The following is an 18108-nucleotide window of genomic DNA, read 5'->3' as shown; positions in this document are numbered from 1 at the left end:
CTGGCAAGTGGATAAATACAACATAATAAATTCATAAAACAGAATATTTTTGGAGATAAAAAAGAACCAAGTATTGACACATGCTACAAAGTAAATGAACCATTTATATGAAATATTAAGAATAATCAAATCCATAGAAAAAAATAGTGGCTACATAGGGCTGAGGGGGTTTGGGGAAATGGGGTGTGACTGCAATGGGTATGGGGTTTCTTTGGGGGTGATAAAAATGTCCTAAATTTGATTGTGATGATGATGACACAATTCTGTGAATATACTAAAAAAACCATTCAACTATACATTTATGTATAGTTAAACTATACATTTAATTACACATTTATGGTATGTGGATTATATTTCAATAAAGCTGTTTTTAAAAATCAAGATAATTTATATACCCTTAGAACTCTTGATAAAAATTATCCAAAACTCACAAATAAGGTGAAAGGATGACTGCCTGTAGTTTCAAGGTCATACACAAGCATGGTCCAAGAGGTTTCCCCAAGGATTATCTCACCCTTTCCTTCTAGGCTGTCCAATGCTCTAACCACAGCCACAGGTGTCTGCTGACCACCTAAAATGTAGCAAACACAACCCAGTATTTAATTTTATTTAATTTTAATTAATTTAAATGTTAAAGCTAAGATTTATTGGAAAACTTTTAAATATATATATATATATATATATATATATACTTTTTCATAACAGAGGTCTTTGTCTTTATTTGTATCATAAGTAGGGTTTGGGGAAGATGTTTGTTTTTGGCTGAGCCACACACCTTGTGGGATCTTATTGTTATTTTTTTTAATCTTTTAATTGGAGAAAAATTGCTTTATAATGTGTTGGTTTCTGCCATACAACAACGTGAATCAACTATAATTATACATATATTCTCTTTCTTGAGCTTCCCTGCTCTCCCCACCACCACCACCACACCCTTCTAGGTCATCACAGAGTGCCAGGCTGTGTTCCTTGCGCTGATATAGCAACTTCTCACCAGCTATACATGCCAAACAATGCTCCAACTATCGCACAATTGCACTCATTTCACATGCTAGCAAAGTAATGCTCAAAATTCTCCAAGCAAGGCTTCAACAGAACATGATCCAAGAACCTCCAAACGAACGTTCAAGCTGAGTTTAGAAAAGGCAGAGGAACCAGAGATCAAATTGCCAACATCCTTTGGATCATAGAAAAAGCAAAAGAATTCCAGAAAAACATCTGCTTCTGCTTCATTGACTATGCTAAAGCCTTTGACTTCGAGGAACACAACAAACTGTGGGGAATTCTTCAAGAGATGGGAATACCAGACCACCTTACCTGCCTCCTGCGAAACCCATAGGCAGGTCAAGAAGCAACAGTTAGAAGCAGACAAGGAACAATGGACTGGTTCCAAACTGGGAAAGGAGTATGTCAAGACTATATATTGTCACCCTGCTAATTTAACTTAAATGCAGAGTATGTCATGAGAAATGCCAGGCTGGATGAATGATAAGCTAGAATCAAGATTGCCAGAGAAATATCAATAACCTCAGATAAGCAAATGACATCACCCTTGTAGCAGAAAGTGAAGAGGAATCAAAGAGCCTCTTGATGAAGGTGAAAGAGGAAAGTGAAAAAACTGGCTTAAAAAAAAAAAGAAAAGAAAAAACTGGCTTAAAACTCAACATTCAAAAAATTAAGATCATAGCATCAGGTCCCATCACTTCATGCAAATAGATGGGGAAACTGGAAACAGTGAGAAACTTTATTTTGGGGGCTCCAAAATCACTGCAGATGGCGACTGCAGCCATGAAATTAAAAGATGCTTGTCCTTGGAAGAAAATCTATGACAAACCTAGACAGTGTATTAAAAAGCAGAGACGTCACTTTGCCAACAAAGGTCCATGTAGTCAAAGCTATGGTTTTTCAGAAGTCATGAATGGATTTGAGAGTTGGACCATAAAGAAGGCTGAACAATTGATGCTTTTGAACTGTGGTGTTGGAGAAGACTCTTGAGAGTATCGTGGACCTCAAGGAGATTAAACTAGTCAATCCTAAAGGAACCCAACCGTGAATATTCACTGGAAGGATTAGGGCTGACTCTGAAGCTCCATTATTTTGGCCACCTGATGGAAAGATGACTCCCAGGTAAAGACCCTGATGCTGGAAAAGATTGAGGGCAGGAGGAGAAGGGGACTGCAGAGGACAAGATGGTTGGATGGCATCACTGATTCAATGGACATGAGTTTGAGCAAGCTCTGGGAGATGATGAAGGACAGAGTAGCCTGGTGTGCTACAGTCCATGGGCTCACAAAGAGTCAGACACGACTGATCAACTGAACATCAGCATCGTCATCTCACAAGCTGTCTGTTTCACACATGTAGTGTGTATACATCAATGCTACTTTCCCCGTTCTTTCCACTCTCTCCTTTCCCCACTGTGTCCGTAAGTCCATTCTTGACATCTGTGTTTCCATTTGTTATTTTTTATTTACTTTTTATTATTTGGTCTTGCGGTGCAGCATGTGGAAACTTAGTTCCCTGACTAAGACTGAATACACACCAGTTGCTTTGGAAGCAAGGAGTCTAAACCACTGGACCACTAGGCAAGTCCTAGCTTTGCAGGATCTTAGTTCCTCAAACAGTGAAAATGTCAAGTCCTAACCACCGGGTCACCAGGGAATTTCCAGTATTTTTTTAACTAGACTTGGAACAACTCTTTTGACTGTAAATTTTATGAAACCTAAATGCAACATCAACAATTCTAATGAATATGTAGCATACAAATTGAGCGGAGCTTTATGTATTAGATACACAGTAGATTTTGAAGACTAAGCAAGAGAATAAATTTTTTACATTGACTACATATTGAAATGATAATATTTTGGCTACACACATATTAAAATTAATTTCACCTTCTCTTTTTACTTTTTTACAGAATTAATAGAAAAATTTAAATTACATATGCAGCTTGCATTATGCTTCTATTGGACAGTGCTGCTGTAAGGTACATACCTTTAATTTACTATTTAAAATTAATTAGGGCTTAAACTGAAGCTACACATTAATTTGTCAATTTTTGCCTGATAAAAGCATAAATGATTGAAGATTACCCCAAAGTTTTGTTGTCTAGTTTGTTTCTTGGTTGACTTATTCCAGAAGGCTCCTCCTGACTACTATATAAATCTCTATTCCACAAATTCTCTTTGAATCAGCTTTATTATCCACTAGATTCCTCATTAATGAGTTAAATAAACATCTGACACATATTCACTTTACAGTCATATGAATCATATTTTGAAATTTTTTTTAAATTACACTTTGGCAGAGCCCACTGGCAAGGTTCTACATGACAGATCACTTCTTTAATAGAAAAAACTATAATCTACTATGTCATTCAAATAAAATTTCTAAAAGGAAAAGCACTTTACAAACTTGTTACTTAAGGAAATTATTTTGACTCATCTAAATCGTCTACTAACATTGCTTATAAGCATTTTTCCACATAGATGTAATTATGATGGATGCTATTTTGTATTTTCAGTACATGTACGTGCAAAAATCATAAACATTTTTGTGTTTATACATGTGCTTTGTAATTATCATTTTTAATAGCTGCATACTATTTCATTGTCCTTTGTGTTTTAACTCAACAATTTGTTTATTGTTGAGAATTTGGCTTCTTTCCAGGTTTTTACTCTTATAAATCATGCTTACAATGGATATCTTTCACATTTATGCATATATATTTATACAGGCTTTTGCTTCTGTTTAATTGCTTCCTTAAGGCAGATTCCCATGAAAGGGATTACTGAACTTCAGGGTGTGAACAATTTTATAGCCACTGAAGTATGCTGCTATAATGCATCCAGAAAAGTCTGTAACCATTTCCACCACCATCAACAGTCCATTAACTTTTTAGTTTTCCAAAAATTCCCAGTCTTGGTGAAAGAATGTATTTTGAGGTTTCTTTGTTTATTTTGTTTTTACTATGAATTGATAGATGCAAAACAAGTCCTCAATTTAAATGCTTCTCATAGTTTCCTGTTTTCTTTCTTTTTTGATCAAAAGAAAAACCAGCATTCTGGGGACACCTAACCTGAGAATGATTCTTAAAATGGACCTACCACATAGCCCTCGGCTGTGTGAAGCCAACTGAATGTATAACCAATTGAATGTGTAACCACACTCTGCTCGACCCATGACAGGCCAGTGAATACAAGAGATAAGGTGTTGAGGCAAGGAATACAACTTTATTGAGAAAGCTGGCTGACTGCAAGAAGATGGCAGACTAATGTCTCAAAGTAACCATCTTCTGGATGCCAAGTTCTTTTATAGAGCCAGAGGGAGAGAAGCAATGAGGAACTAATGTCAAAAGGCAGCATAGGGACTTCCCTGGTGGTCTAGTGGCTAAAACTCTGTGCTCCCAATGCCAGGGGCCTAGGTTTGGTCCCTGGTCAGGGAACTGGATCCCGCATGCTGCAACTAAGAGTTTGTATGTATGCCACAACTAAGACCTGGTACAGCCAAAGAAATAAATATTGAAAAATTGAAAGGCAGAATAGAGAGGGAGAGGCAATGAAGAAGTAAAGTAGAAAGGGTCTTCAGTCTTGCAAAACATCTCTGGGAAGGGCCAGCCTTTGGAAAGGGTGTGTTAATCTCTTCATTTTTGCATCCGTTCACAGGTGGGCACCATCAGATTATCTCTCTATGAGCTGAAAAAGCTAAAGGCAAAGTAGAAAAAGAAAGATATACCCATTTGAATGGAGAGTTCCAAAGAATAGTAAGGAGAGACAAGAACGCCATCTTAATGATCAATGCAAAGAAATAGAGTAAAACAATAGAATGGGAGAGACTAGAGATCTCTTCAAGAAAATTAGAGATACTAAGGGAACATTTCATGCGAAGATGGGCACAATAAAGGACAGAAACTGTATGGACCTAACAGAAGCAGAAGATATTAAGAAGAGGAGGCAAGAATACACAGAAGAACTATACAAAAAAATCTTAATGACCCAGGTAACATGATGGTTTTATCACTCACCTAGAGCCATAAATCCTGGAGTGAGAAGTTAAGTGGACTTTGGGAAGCATCACTATGAACAAAGCTAATGGATGTGATGGAATTCTAGCAGAGCTATTTCAAATCCTAAAAGATGATGCTGTGAAAGTGCTGCACTCAATATGCCAGCAAATTTGGAAAACTCAGCAGTAGCCACAGGACTGGAAAGGGTCAGTTTTCATTCCAGTACAAAAGAAAAGCAATGCCAAAGTATGTTCAAACTACCGCACAACTGCATTCATTTCACATGCTAGCAAAGTAATGCTCAAAATTCTGCAAGCCAGGCTTCAACAGTACATGAACCTCAAACTTTCAGATGTTCAAGCTGGATTTAGAAAAGCCAGAGAAACCAGAGATCAAATTGCCAACATCCATTGGATGATCAAGCAAGAGAGTTCCAGAAATACATCCACTTCTGCTTTATTGACTACACCAAAGCCTTTGACTGTGTGGATCACAACAAACTGTGGGAAATTCTTCAAGAGATGGGAATACCAGACCACCTGATCTGCCTCCTGAGAAATCTGTATGCAGGTTAAGAAGCAACAGTTAGAACTGGACATGGATCAATGGACTGGTTCAAAAACAGGAAAGGAGTCCATAAAGCTGCATATTGTCACCCTGCTTATTTAGCTTATATGCAGAGTACATCATGCGAAATGCCAAGCTGGAATCAAGATTGCCGGAAGAACTCTTGACCCTGCCGCCAGCAAGCAGGAGGAGGAGCAGACATGCCAGAGACAGCTGAGGGGAGCTAAGGCGGTCACCCTACATGGTTGCCCCCTCCATCTCCTGAGATGTCAGGAAGTTAGGAGGCCACCCGTGTCCCCAGCATGGGCCTCCTGGAACCAGGGGTCCCCAGCCCTGGAGCTCAGAGGTAAGGAGGTGCTGACAGGTGCTCAGCGAGATGCTCCCCCACCCCTCAGGCTCCCTTCCCATCCTCCTGTTTTTCCTCCTCCCCAGTGTCCCAGTGGAGCCCCACCCCCCACCCTCACCCTGACCCCATTTCCAGCACCTGAGTGAGACTTCTTGTCCCCCCCCCCGCCACCGCATAGCCCTATCCAAGGGTACCCTCATGGGGCCCCCTCTGCTTTTTCTGCTAGAGTCTGAGGCCTCTGGGGAGCCCACCCGGAGCCCAGCTGACCGCAATCTGTGAGGGCTGAGCAAGACAGCACCAACCAGTTGCTGTGGAGGGCTGGCCTGTGTGATGCCATCTGCAGCTGGTGACAGACCCCCAGACTGCTGGAGGAGGTGCCTGCAGCTGGCGGCAGTCCCCTGCGCCAGTACTTCTTTGAAACCCACTGTAAGGCTGCCAACACTGAGGAAGATGGCCCTGGTGGGGATGGAGGAGGCTGCTGGAATGTGGGCCAGAGGCACTGGGTGTCTGATTATAAAGCCAAGCAGTCCTACCTGTGGGCATTGACCACTGATGCCCAGGGCTGGCTGGCGATGGATTTGAATTGATACCACCTATGTCTACATGCTCCTAAGCTGGACTGGCCAGGCCTAAGAACCATGCCCTGGAACTGGGCAGATAGAGGAAGAGGAGCTGGATGCTGAAAAACCTCAGGAGTGACCTGGCTGCTCTGGGCCTCAGTCTAGGAACTTGTCAAATGGTCACAAAAATCATTGAGAGTTCACTCTGGGCAAGACAGATGGTGAAACCAAATGGGGTTTTGAAGGATGAATAGTAGTTACCCTGAATGAACTTGAGGGTAAAAATGATGATGATGATAGCCAAAAAAAAAAAAAAAAAGAAGATTGCTGGAAAAAATGTCAATAACCTCAGATATGCAGATAACACCACCCTTCTGGCAGAAAGAGCCTTTTGATGAAAGAGAAGAGTGAAAAAGCTGGCTTAAAATTCAACATTCAAAAAACATACACCATGGCATCCTGTCCCATCACTTCATGGCAAATAGATGGGGAAACAATGGAAACAGTGGCAGACTTTATTTTCTGGGGCTCCAAAATCACTGCAGATGTGACTGCAGCCATGAGATTAAAAGACACTTGCTCCTTGGAAAAAAATCTATGATCAACATAGACAGCATATGAAAAAGCAGAGATATCATTTTGCCAACAAAGATCTGTCTAGTCAAAGCTATGTTTTTCCAGTAGTCACATATGGAGGTGAGAGTTGGCCTATCAAGAAAGCTGAGCATGGAAGAATTGATGCTTTTGAACTGTGGTAGTGGAGAAGAATTGAGAGTCCCTTGGACTTCAAGGAGATCCAACCAGTCCATCCTAAAGGAGATCAGTCCTGGGTATTCGTTGGAAGGACTGATGCTGAAGCTGAAGCTCCAGTACTCTGGCCACCTGATGCAAAGAGCTGACTCATTGGAAAAGACCTTGATGCTGGGAAAGATTGAAGGCAGGAGGAGAAAGGGACGACAGAGGATGAGATGGTTAGATGGCATCACCAACTTGATGCACATGAGTTTGAGCAAGCTCAGGGAATTGGTGATGGACAGGGAAGCTTGGTGTGCTGCAGTCCATGGGGTCACAAAGAGTCAGACATGACTGAGCGACTGAACTGAACTGAACTAGTGACTTCATTTAATCATAATTGTTACTGAACTCAGGTTCAATGGTTCACCACTTGAAAGACAATATTTGAGAGACAAGTGCTGGTTAGAAAGGAAAGTTTAGTTTATTCAGGAGGTCAGCAACATAGGGAGAAGGTGGACTCCTATCCAAGAACCAACTCATAGATTCTGTTCAACCAGGAAAGTTTTTAAAGGAAGAGAGGGAAAGCTTATCTCAGTTAATCATTTGGAAAGGGGGGTCAGAGTCTTTGTTATTTTCCACTGTGTGCAGACTTTCTCCTGATTGGTTGGTAGGAAGGTAGCAAGGCAGTGTTCCAAGAATCTTTTACTCAGTCTGACGTTATCATCCTCCACCTGGGTGGGGACTTTAGTTCCTCCAGAAGAACTCAAAGATATTGCTGCATATGTCACCTGAGTAGAAACCAGGTCCCTGTTTTATCACTGCACTATAGTTTCTTGACCATTCTGAGGCAGGAGATAGATAGGTAAACCCCTGGGTAAGGTGATAGGAGATTCATTCTCTGTGGGCTGAAACTCCAAGATGAGAATAGCAGGGTGTTTCAGAGAAGAGGCTAGGCCTTGCCCAGACCACGTATTTCTCATTCTCGAAGCCAGGAGATCTCCCTGACCATGCATGTCCTTGGAGGTCAAAAGGGAAGTGATGCCAACTGACACCAGGCTACCCATAGGCCTCTGGCAGTAGAATCCATCTTGGCTAAGAGATGCATGCACACATATGGGAGGATCCTGAGACATACCAAATATGGACTCTGAGCCAGGCAAATCAAAATGATAGGCTTAAGAAAAACCAGAGTGATGCTCCACAAAATGATTTAAACGACCACAAGGGCAAGACTCGGGAACTTTCTCTCTGAGCTCACCTTTGTATCTATCCACACATATGAACTCTTTTTCCACCTAGTAAATACTTTACTTGCTTCACTACTTAAAGCCAAAGAGCCAGGGCTTTGTCACTGACCACGGGTCTAGTGGGTAGGATTTGGTGTTTTCACTGCAGTTACCCACCTCACTCTCTGGCCAGGAAACCAAAGGCCCACTTCAAGCTGCTTCAGGTTGAGGCTACCAAAGATCAGTTCCTCTTTTCGTTCCCCATTGCCTCACTATTTTGATTAACAACTATTTGAATTTACCCTTTGATAATCAGGGAAGGTCTAGGAGGCTGAAGCTTCTTTCCTACATACAAGATACTGAGGACATGGAAAAGATTTGTACCAGGGGAGGTTCCGATAGGGTCCTGTTCAGTTTTATAATCACTTCTTTAAAGGCCTCATGCACAAATATAAACATAAACCATGTTTATGTTTGATTGCCAACTTAGATGTCAAGTTCTAAACTGGGTTAAAACTTTGGTTTATGAATTGGATGGGCAGGTAGGGGCAGGCAGACACAGTTCTGCCTTTAATGGTAGTGTTAGCAATATGTGTTACAATTTGCAGAAATAAAAGTTTCAAAACTGGTAACGTTAAAGCTCCTAGAAGGATGGTGTTTAAAAAAAAAATCACAATTCAAATAAGCAATATAAGAGCAGAAAAAATTTCCCAGCCTCCTATTGCAGGAGAGTGGAGCACAGGAGGATGGTCACATCCCAGTTCTTGCGATAGCCACCAAGTGCGTGTTCTTGGTTTCATGAAACAAAGAATTCAAGAGCAAGAAATAGTAAAGTGGAAAAGGTTTACTTAGGGAGGAAACACACTTCGTTGACAGAGTGTGGGCCATCTCAGAAGGCAAAAGAGGCAAAAAAGGCACCAGGGTATGCTGCTGCTGCTGCTGCTGCTGCTAAGTCATTTCAGTCGTGTCTGACTCTGCATGACCCCATAGACAGAAGCCCACCAGGCTCCCTCGCCCCTGGGATTCTCAAGGCAAGAACACTGGAGTGGGTTGCCATTTCCTTCTCCAGTGCATGAAAGTGAAGAGTGAAAGTGAAGTCGCTCAGTCATATCTGACTCTTAGCGACCCCATGGACTGCAGCCCACCAGGCTCCCCCATCCATGGGATTCCCCAGGCAAGAGTACTGGAGTGGGATATGCTAACCTAATCCTAATCTGAGTTCAAGTCCTAATATGAGTTGTATGGTTTCAATAGTCCTGAATATGAGATTCCCAGTTTTTATAAGGGTGGGTAATTTCACAGACTAATGAGTGGGAAGAGTATTCCATCTCTTTTGGGAAGGGGTGGGGATTTTCAGGAATTGAGCCACAGCCCACTTTTTGACCTTCACGGCACCCGTGGATGTGTCATTGAGCACGTTGATGTGCTACAATAAGCGTATAGTGAGGCTCAAGATCTAGCAGATGACTCATCTGCCATCTTATGCCTAGTTGGTTCTAATCAGTTTAAGTCGTGTGTGTTCTCAGGCTATGTCATTCTTTTAAAGTTTGTGCCCTGCCCCCTTCCTGTCTCAGTTCTATGTTCTTTGACTGGTCTAATAATTAAACTATATAAAACAGATTAATAGAGGAAAAACAAACAAAATTACATACCTCCAGGAGCACGTGAAGATATGAAGAATCAAAGGCAGCCAGGTAACTGAAGCTTATATAATATACTCAGCTAAAAAAAAGGGGGGTGGAGATCTAGAGATACAAAAGTGTGAACGAGGTAGGACAAAAAAAGCATTGTTCACCACCCAGTTCTACATTGTCATAACCCTCTATAGTTGCCCACCAACCGGGTGAAGAACAGAGTGAGACTCTCTGTGCTTTGGCCTAACAGCTCTTTATGAAACTGAGCAAGACCCTGTGGGGCTCCTGGTCTTGGAAGCCTTTCCGTGTCTCCTAGTCTTTGTAAGGAACCGACTCCAGCCTCCATGAGCTTCCCTGAGTTCCAAAGGACAGACTCAAACAGTTGCTAATCTGGGAAGGAGAGGATGTAGAGACACGAGGAACAGCCAAGAATCAACAGTGTAGCCTTGGGGCAGGGGCAGGTTCCGCCTCAAGGGATACACATAACAATATCTTTATGCTCTTTATAGAAATAAAAACACCAACAGATGAAAGATGTATGTATGTTTGACTGCATGTATTCCCTAGACAAAAAAAAAAAAAAAAGATTGTATGTATACTGGTTCCTCCTCTACCACTTCTAAGTTCTGAGCTTCATTAAGTCCTGAGATGAGGTGTATGATCTCAACAAAAGATTGTGTGTTCAAGTCCCAATATGAGTTGTACGATTTTCCTGTGGTCATGTATGGATGTGAGAGTTGGACTGTAAAGAAAGCAGAGCACCGAAGAATTGATGCTTTTGAACTGTGGTGTTGGAGAAGACTCTTGAGAGTCCCTTGGACTGCAAGGAGATCCAACCAGTCCATTCTGAAGGAGATCAGCCCTGGGATTTCTTTGGAAGGAATGATGCTAAAGCTGAAACTCCAGTAGTTTGGCCACCTCATGCAAAGAGTTGACTCATTGGAAAAGACTTTGATGCTGGGAGGGACTGGGGGCAGGAGGAGAAGGGGATGACAGAGGATGAGATGGCTGGATGGCATCACTGACTTGATGGACGTGAGTCTGAGTGAACTCCGGGAGTTGGTGATGGACAGGGAGGCCTGGAGTGCTGCGATTCATGGGGTCGCAAAGAGTCGGACACGACTGAGCAACTGAACTGAACTGAACTGCCTGTCTCCTCCTTTACCAATACTCAGCCTACCAATCCTCTATCCAAATTACCTTTCTGAAACAGGAGGGAAGGGGTCAGGGTAGAGTCTTTAAAAGAATGACGTAGCCCAAGGACAAGGCATAAACTGATTAGAACAAAATAGGTCAAGGTGGAAGATGCGTCAACCTCCACTAGACCTTGAGCTTCAGAGTAAGTTCATTGTAACACATCAGCAAACTAAGTGATACACCCACCAGTACCATGACAGTTTCAGTGAACAGAGGGCGTGGACGGCCCCTGGCGGCCAAGGGCGGAGACTGCGGCCGAGCGAGTGGCGCAGGACCGTTGGTGGCCGCGGGGCCAGGGCGAGCATGTAGCGGCAGCGGGCGGCGCGGCGCTCCCGGGATGGGCCAGGCCGCGGGGGCCCGCTCGCGGAGACATTGAGGAAGAGGGCAAGAAGGGCAAGAAGCGCAAGAGGGGCAGGAAGGAGCCACGCCCTGACTCTCGCGCAAACCTAGGCTCTCCACATGGCCTTCCCGGCGGTTGAGTGCCCAGGGGCTGCAGAGGAGCTGGCCCCGGTTATGGACCAGAAAGTTTTCTAGGAGCCAGCTGTGTCCTTCAGTTGAAGATTACTCATCACAAGGGGCCCCATTTCAAACGGACAGGACTCATCGAGCTGCCAGAGAACCAATAAACCAGAGTGGATTTCATATAAAGTGTGCAGCCTGAAATTGTGTCACCTTTTAAACGAGTATTCCTAAAAGGTGAAAAGAGTAGAGATAAGAAAGCCCGTGAGAAGGTGACAGAGAGGCGCCCTCTGCACACTGTGGTGCTGTCCCTGCCCGAGCACTTCGAGCCCGACAGACTGCTGAGTGACTATATATCGAAAAGGAGGTGAAGTATTTAGGTCAGTTAACGTCCATACCAGGATACCTGAATCCTTCCAGTAGGACTGAAATCCCGCATTTCACAGACAATGCAGAGAGCCCACCAGCTCCCCGGACACCTGACCCAGGAGCATGACGGTGTGATCAGTCTGTCTGCCTACAACATCAAGCTGGCTAGGGGGGACGGGAAGGACACCATCCTCAGGGTCCCCATCCATGACATTGCCGCCGTGTCCTACGTGCGAGATGACGCCTCACACCTGGTGGTCCTGAAGACAGCCCAGGACCCCAGCATCTCCCCCAGCCAGAGTTTGTGTGCAGAAAGTTCCCGAGGCCTCACCATAGGCTCCCTGTAGGAGAGTGGAGTGGGGCCTGTGGAGGCATGCTGCCTGGTGATCCTGGCTGCGGAGAGCAAGGTCGCCGTGGAAGAGCTGTGCTGCCTGCCTGGCCAGGTCTTCCAGATCGTGTACACGGAGTCCACCATTGACTTCCTGGACAGAGCCATATTTGATGGGGCCTCAACACCCACCCACCACCTATCCCTTCACAGTGATGACTCTTCCACAAAGGTGGACATGAAGGAGCCATATGAGATGGAAGCCAGCACTTTCTCCTTCCCCAAGTGTGCACATGCAGGCGGCGTCTCGCCCTTGTCCTTCTGCATGCAGACGGCACCCCACGCCAAGACGGTCAGCGAGAGTGTGCTGAGTGCCACAGCTGCAGAGCTTCTGCAGGACTACATGCTCACGCTGCGCACCAAGCTGTCGTCGCAGGACATCCAGCAGTTTGCAGCACTGCTGCACAAGTACTGTGACGGAGCCTTGGTGCACGAGTTCTACATCAACCTGCGGCAGCTCTATGGGGACAGCCGCAAGTTCCTGCTGCTCGGTCTGCGGCCCTTCATCCCTGAGAAAGAGGGCCAGCACTTCAAGAACTTCTTGGAGACCATTGGGGTGAAGGATGGCCGTGGGATCATCACGGACAGCTTTGGCAGGTACCGCCGGGCCACGAGTTCCACCTCCACCTCCACCTCCACCTCCAACGGGAACAGGGCCACGGGCAGCTCTGACAACCAGTCCGCGCCCTAGGAGTGGGACAAGTGGGACCGCACAATTTCGGACATCAGCAATGACTTCGAGGCGCTGAGCTGCAGCATGGATCAGGACTCGGCCTGATGGCGCCAGGGCCCCTTCCAGTCACCCTCCTGGGCCCCGGACATAGGTGTCTCTACTGTGAAGGAGGCACCCCCGTGCCGGGGCAGAAAGTCAAGCTGCACCCACCTGCATGCCCACCTGCCTCGGGAGGGGGTCCTGTCAGCCAGACTCTGGACAGCTGTCATTTTGCCCACGATGTTTGTATTGAAACTCTCAGAGACCTTAAGTTTACTGCAATGTGGAAAAAAAAAAAAAAAAAATCAGTGAACAGTGGCCTAATTCCTGGAAATCTCCACCCCTTCTCTAAAATAGTTGAAATGATCCTCCCACTCATTAGGCTGTGAAATTACTTACCCATAAAAACTAACCTCTCCATATTTGGGGCCCTCTTACCTTCTGAGATAGCTCACAGTATGTCAGTGAAGTGTGTTTCTACCAAATTGGTTCTTGCTTTTTGAGACATACCCCATCCTGTCTATGAAATATCTGTCTAAATAAATCCATTCTTTACCTATCATTTTGTTTCTCAGTAGACTTTTTTCTGCAACAAGACAAAAAGGACCTGAGTTCACTGAATCCTGAGACCAGGTGTGTGATCTCAATTAAAAGACAGTGGATTGAAGTCTTAATATGAGTTGTACAGTTTCAAAAGTCCTAAGTAAGCCCCTGATTATGTAACCAAGCTGGACCATATGGGACCTTCTCAGTTCCCCCACAATTCTGTTTTTTCTCCCCTCTGAAGTATCTAGATAATGGTATCTAATGCATATTTCCTAAGTGTTTCAGCTGATAAAACTGCCACCAAATGGATGAAATTAACTATTAATACTTGATGATTATGAGCGGGAGCTTGCTTCTAGTGCCCAAGGATTGATCACCATCAACCAATCAGAGAATTGTGCAGGAGCTGATCACATACCCTAGGACACCTCTTCCTCCCCTTGCCTTTAAAAATGCTTTGCTGAAACCCTTCAGGGAGTTTGGAGTTTTTGAACACAAGCCCCTTGTTCTTGCTCAGCCCTCAGTCAACTACAAATTGGCAGTTGATTGGGTGCTTGCCATCTGCCTCTACAAGGATTAAATCATATGCTGCTACACCTGTTGATTTTCAACACCCTCTGAAAGGAGATCAGGGTAGAGAGCAGAAATTGTTGCAGGTAAGAGCCTTGACTCCATGCTGGATCTCTTTCTTTGACTTTAACCTTTATTTTTTTGTTTCGTTTTGTTTTTGTTATTATAATCATACATAATGGCCTTCCTAAAAGGACCCCACCCTTCTGCTGGACTGTTAAATTAAAGTGCCTTTGCTCAGCACACAGAAATATAACCTGACTCTGCCCACCTGTTAATGGCTGCAAGAAACAAAGTATTAACATATCCCTTCCCCAATACTGGTCATTCCCAGAGATGATTTGCAACACCGATGGCCCTTTTTATTTTACTTCCTCATCCCATCTCTCTCTCATTCTATAAAAGAAAATGGCATCCAGACCGTGATAAAATAGTTATTTCTAGACATTAGTCTGCCATCTTCCCAGTCAGCTGGCTTTCTGAAGAAAGTCGTATTTCTTGCCTCAATATCTCATCTCTCAGCTAATTGGCCTGTCATGTGGCAAGCAGAGTGAACTTGGATACGGTAACAAAATGAGGCATTCTGTGCCTGGGGGGAGAAACTAGTAAGACAGGGCTTCAGATAGTTAGATATTTTCAGGAGCCTTTTCTTTTTTTTTTTTTTGGTTGTGCTGCTTGATACACAGGGTTTTCTCTAGCTGCAGCGAGTGAGCTACTCTCTAGCCGTGGTGTGATAGCTTCTCTCGGTAGCGGCCTCTCTCATCGCAGAGCATGGACTCTAGGGCTCTTGGGCTTCAGTAGTTGCAGCGCATGGGCTCAGCAGTTTCAGGTCCCAGACTCTAGAGCGCAGACTCAGTGGTTACGGTGCACAGACTTAGTTGCTCCGTGGCATGCAGGATCTTCCCAGATGAGGGATCAAACCCACGTCTCCTGCACTGGCAGGTGGACTCTGCCACTGAGCCTCCAGGGAAGCCCCAGAAGTCCATTTTGTGAGCCTAATTCTTGTGTCTCCTCTCTGGAAAAGTATTAAAATCCAAGGTGACAACTCTTCCTGATGACTAGCAAAAGCTTCACAAGACTAGTAGAAACCTTCTGGGAAGTATGTGCTTGGTTGATTCCCCCTTTACCAAAATTACATATATACTATTTTTCCCTCCTACACCTTGGGAATAATTTCTCAGAGGTATCTGAGATGCCATCTCCCAGGCTGCAGTCTTCGTTTTGCCCCAAATAAAACTTGACTCACAACTCTCATATTGTGCTTTTTCTTAAGTTGACACCTCCAATAAACCTTTCTGTGCACTAAACTCATTTTTGTTTATTTGCCCTAGAGGTAGGAGATACATGGGCCCAGGCTCAACAGTTTCTCCCCTGTGGACAGAAATTTCATAATAGCAGAAACTCTATAAAAACAGGATGATGGAGGAGGCTGGGCCCTGTAAAGATAAGAGATGGAAGACCACATTCCTCATTCTAAAGTTAAGGAGACCTCCCCGACTACACATGCACTGAAAGGCTCCTTGGAGGTGGAAAAGGGAGGGGGGATAACCTCAAAGAAAGTGATGTCAACTACCCATAAGCTTTACTAGAATCCATCTGGGCTAAAAGACGTGCACACACATGGGATGACCCTGAGCTATGCCAAATATGGCCTCTTTACCAGACAAAGCAAGATGATTGGTGCAAGTAAACTGGAAAGAAATGCCCCATAAAAGTGATTCAAACTACCACCAGGGTGCAGCTCTCCCTATGAGCCTGCCTGTATATCCATCCACAGGCACTGTACTCTTTTTCCTCCTAATAAACACCACCTCTGTGGGAATTCCCTTCTGCAAAGCCAAAAGGCTAGGACCTTGTCACTGACCACTGGTCTATAAGACAGTGGTGCAGGGACTCCAGCCACTCCCCACAGCAGATCCTGCAAAAGCAACTGAAATCACCGTGGGACCTCTTTAACGCGACAGGGTGAGAGCTCCATGACTCCAACTAGGTAGGATCTATGAGGCCCTGTCAGCCTGAAGAAGTTACAGAAAACAAACCTTTGCCTGTCATCTGCCCAATAAAGATTTTGGGGGGTTTATGTTTCTCAGAGGATGTGATGCAGGAGGCAGATGGACTCCCAACATGGTAGAGCAATTGGAGATTCATTCCCTATGGACTGAAACTCCAAAACAAAAGCAGCAGGACAATTAAGGGAGGAAGCTGGGCCCTATCCAGGACATGTATTTCTCATTCTTAAAGTCAAGAGACCTCCCCAGCCACACATGTGCAGAAAAGGCTCCTTTGAGGTCAAAGAGGGAGTTATGTCAAAGGATATTCTCTACCTATACACCTATTCATCTTGGCTAAAATCCAACTTGGCTAAGAGTTGTGTACGAACATATGAGAGATCCTGAGATATACCAAATATGAATAGTGAACCAGGCAAATTAAAATGATTGGCCAAAGGAAACTCAGAAGAAATGCCCCGTAGAGTAATTCAAACTACCACAAGGGTGCAACTCAGCAATTCAGACACTCTCTCTCTCTAGAGTTTGCCCATTTGTCTATCCACACATGCTATACTCTGTTTTCCTCTGAATAAACATTTTATTTGTTTCCCTGTTTTCTATATTTGTGGGAATTCTTTTCTGCAAACCCAAAGAACCAGGCCCTGTCCCTGACCATTGATCTAGTGGTTAGGATTTGGTGCTCACACTGCTGCAACACAGCCTCTGTCTCTGGCTGGGAACCCGAGCCCACTCCAAGCCATAGCAGGCTGAGGCCACCCAAGGTCAGCCTGACTGTGCACTGGGCTCACAAATTTGCATTCAGTAACAAACAAAATTTAAATTCGCAGTTTCACCTTGTGTGGTTTTTCTTTATGCAGACAAAGGGGAAGAAAACTATTCACAGGAAGGCAGAGGTGTTTGGAAAACAAAAGGTGAATAAATTTATTTAGGTATCTCAGGTAATAGCTCTCTTCCTGGTACAGGCCCCCTTTCCAAAGTAAATTTAAGCAGTTAAGGGAGAGATAAAGAGCTTTCCAGAATCTGTTAGATTTGATTACCTTTACCTTGAAATAGGTCCATACCATTTCTGTCCTTTATCGAGCCCACCTTTGCATGAAATATTCCCTTGGTAGCTATAATTTTCTTGAAGAGATCTCTAGTCTTTCCCATTCTGTTCTTTTCCTCTATTTCTTTGCATTGATCACTGAAGAAGGCTTTCTTATCTCTTCTTGCTCTTCTTTGGAATTCTGCATTCAGATGCTTATAGCTTTCCTTTTCTCCTTGGCTTTTTGCTTCTCTTCTTTTCACAGCTATTTGTAAGGCCTCCCCAGACAGCCATTTTGCTTTTTTGCATTTCTTTTCCATGGGGATGGTCTTGATCCCTGTCTCCTGTACAATGTCACGAACCTCATTCCATAGTTCATCAGGCACTCTATCTATCAGATCTAGGCCCTTAAATCTATTTCTCACTTCCACTGTATAATCATAAGGGATTTGATTTAGGTCATACCTGAATGGTCTAGCGGTTTTCCCTACTTTCTTCAATTTGAGTCAATTTGGTAATAAGGAGTTCATGATCTGAGCCACAGTCAGCTCCTGGTCTTGTTTTTGTTGACTGTATAGAGCATCTCCATCTTTGGCTGCAAAGAATATAATCAATCTGATTTCAGTGTTGACCATCTGGTGATGTCCATGTGTAGAGTCTTCTCTTGTGTTGTTGGAAGAGGGTGTTTGCTATGACCAGTGCATTTTCTTGGCAAAATTCTATTAGTCTTTGCCCTGCTTCATTCCACATTCCAAGGC

At 44.1% G+C, this 18108-nt stretch overlaps 2 pseudogenes; both read left to right on the top strand.

The window, feature by feature from the left end:
- Positions 1–5948: 5948 nt before the first annotated feature.
- LOC138071308 (neurotrophin-4-like) lies at positions 5949–6551 on the top strand (annotated as a pseudogene).
- Positions 6552–11378: 4827 nt separating this feature from the next.
- On the top strand, positions 11379–13264 carry LOC138097553 (cerebral cavernous malformations 2 protein-like; annotated as a pseudogene).
- The last annotated feature ends 4844 nt before the right edge of the window (positions 13265–18108 follow it).

The sequence above is a fragment of the Capricornis sumatraensis genome, chromosome 2 (assembly GCF_032405125.1).
Source record: "Capricornis sumatraensis isolate serow.1 chromosome 2, serow.2, whole genome shotgun sequence".
Taxonomy (NCBI): Eukaryota; Metazoa; Chordata; class Mammalia; order Artiodactyla; family Bovidae; genus Capricornis; species Capricornis sumatraensis.
The sequence above is the reverse complement of the archived record's forward strand: the minus strand, read 5'-3'. Positions and strand labels throughout refer to the sequence as shown.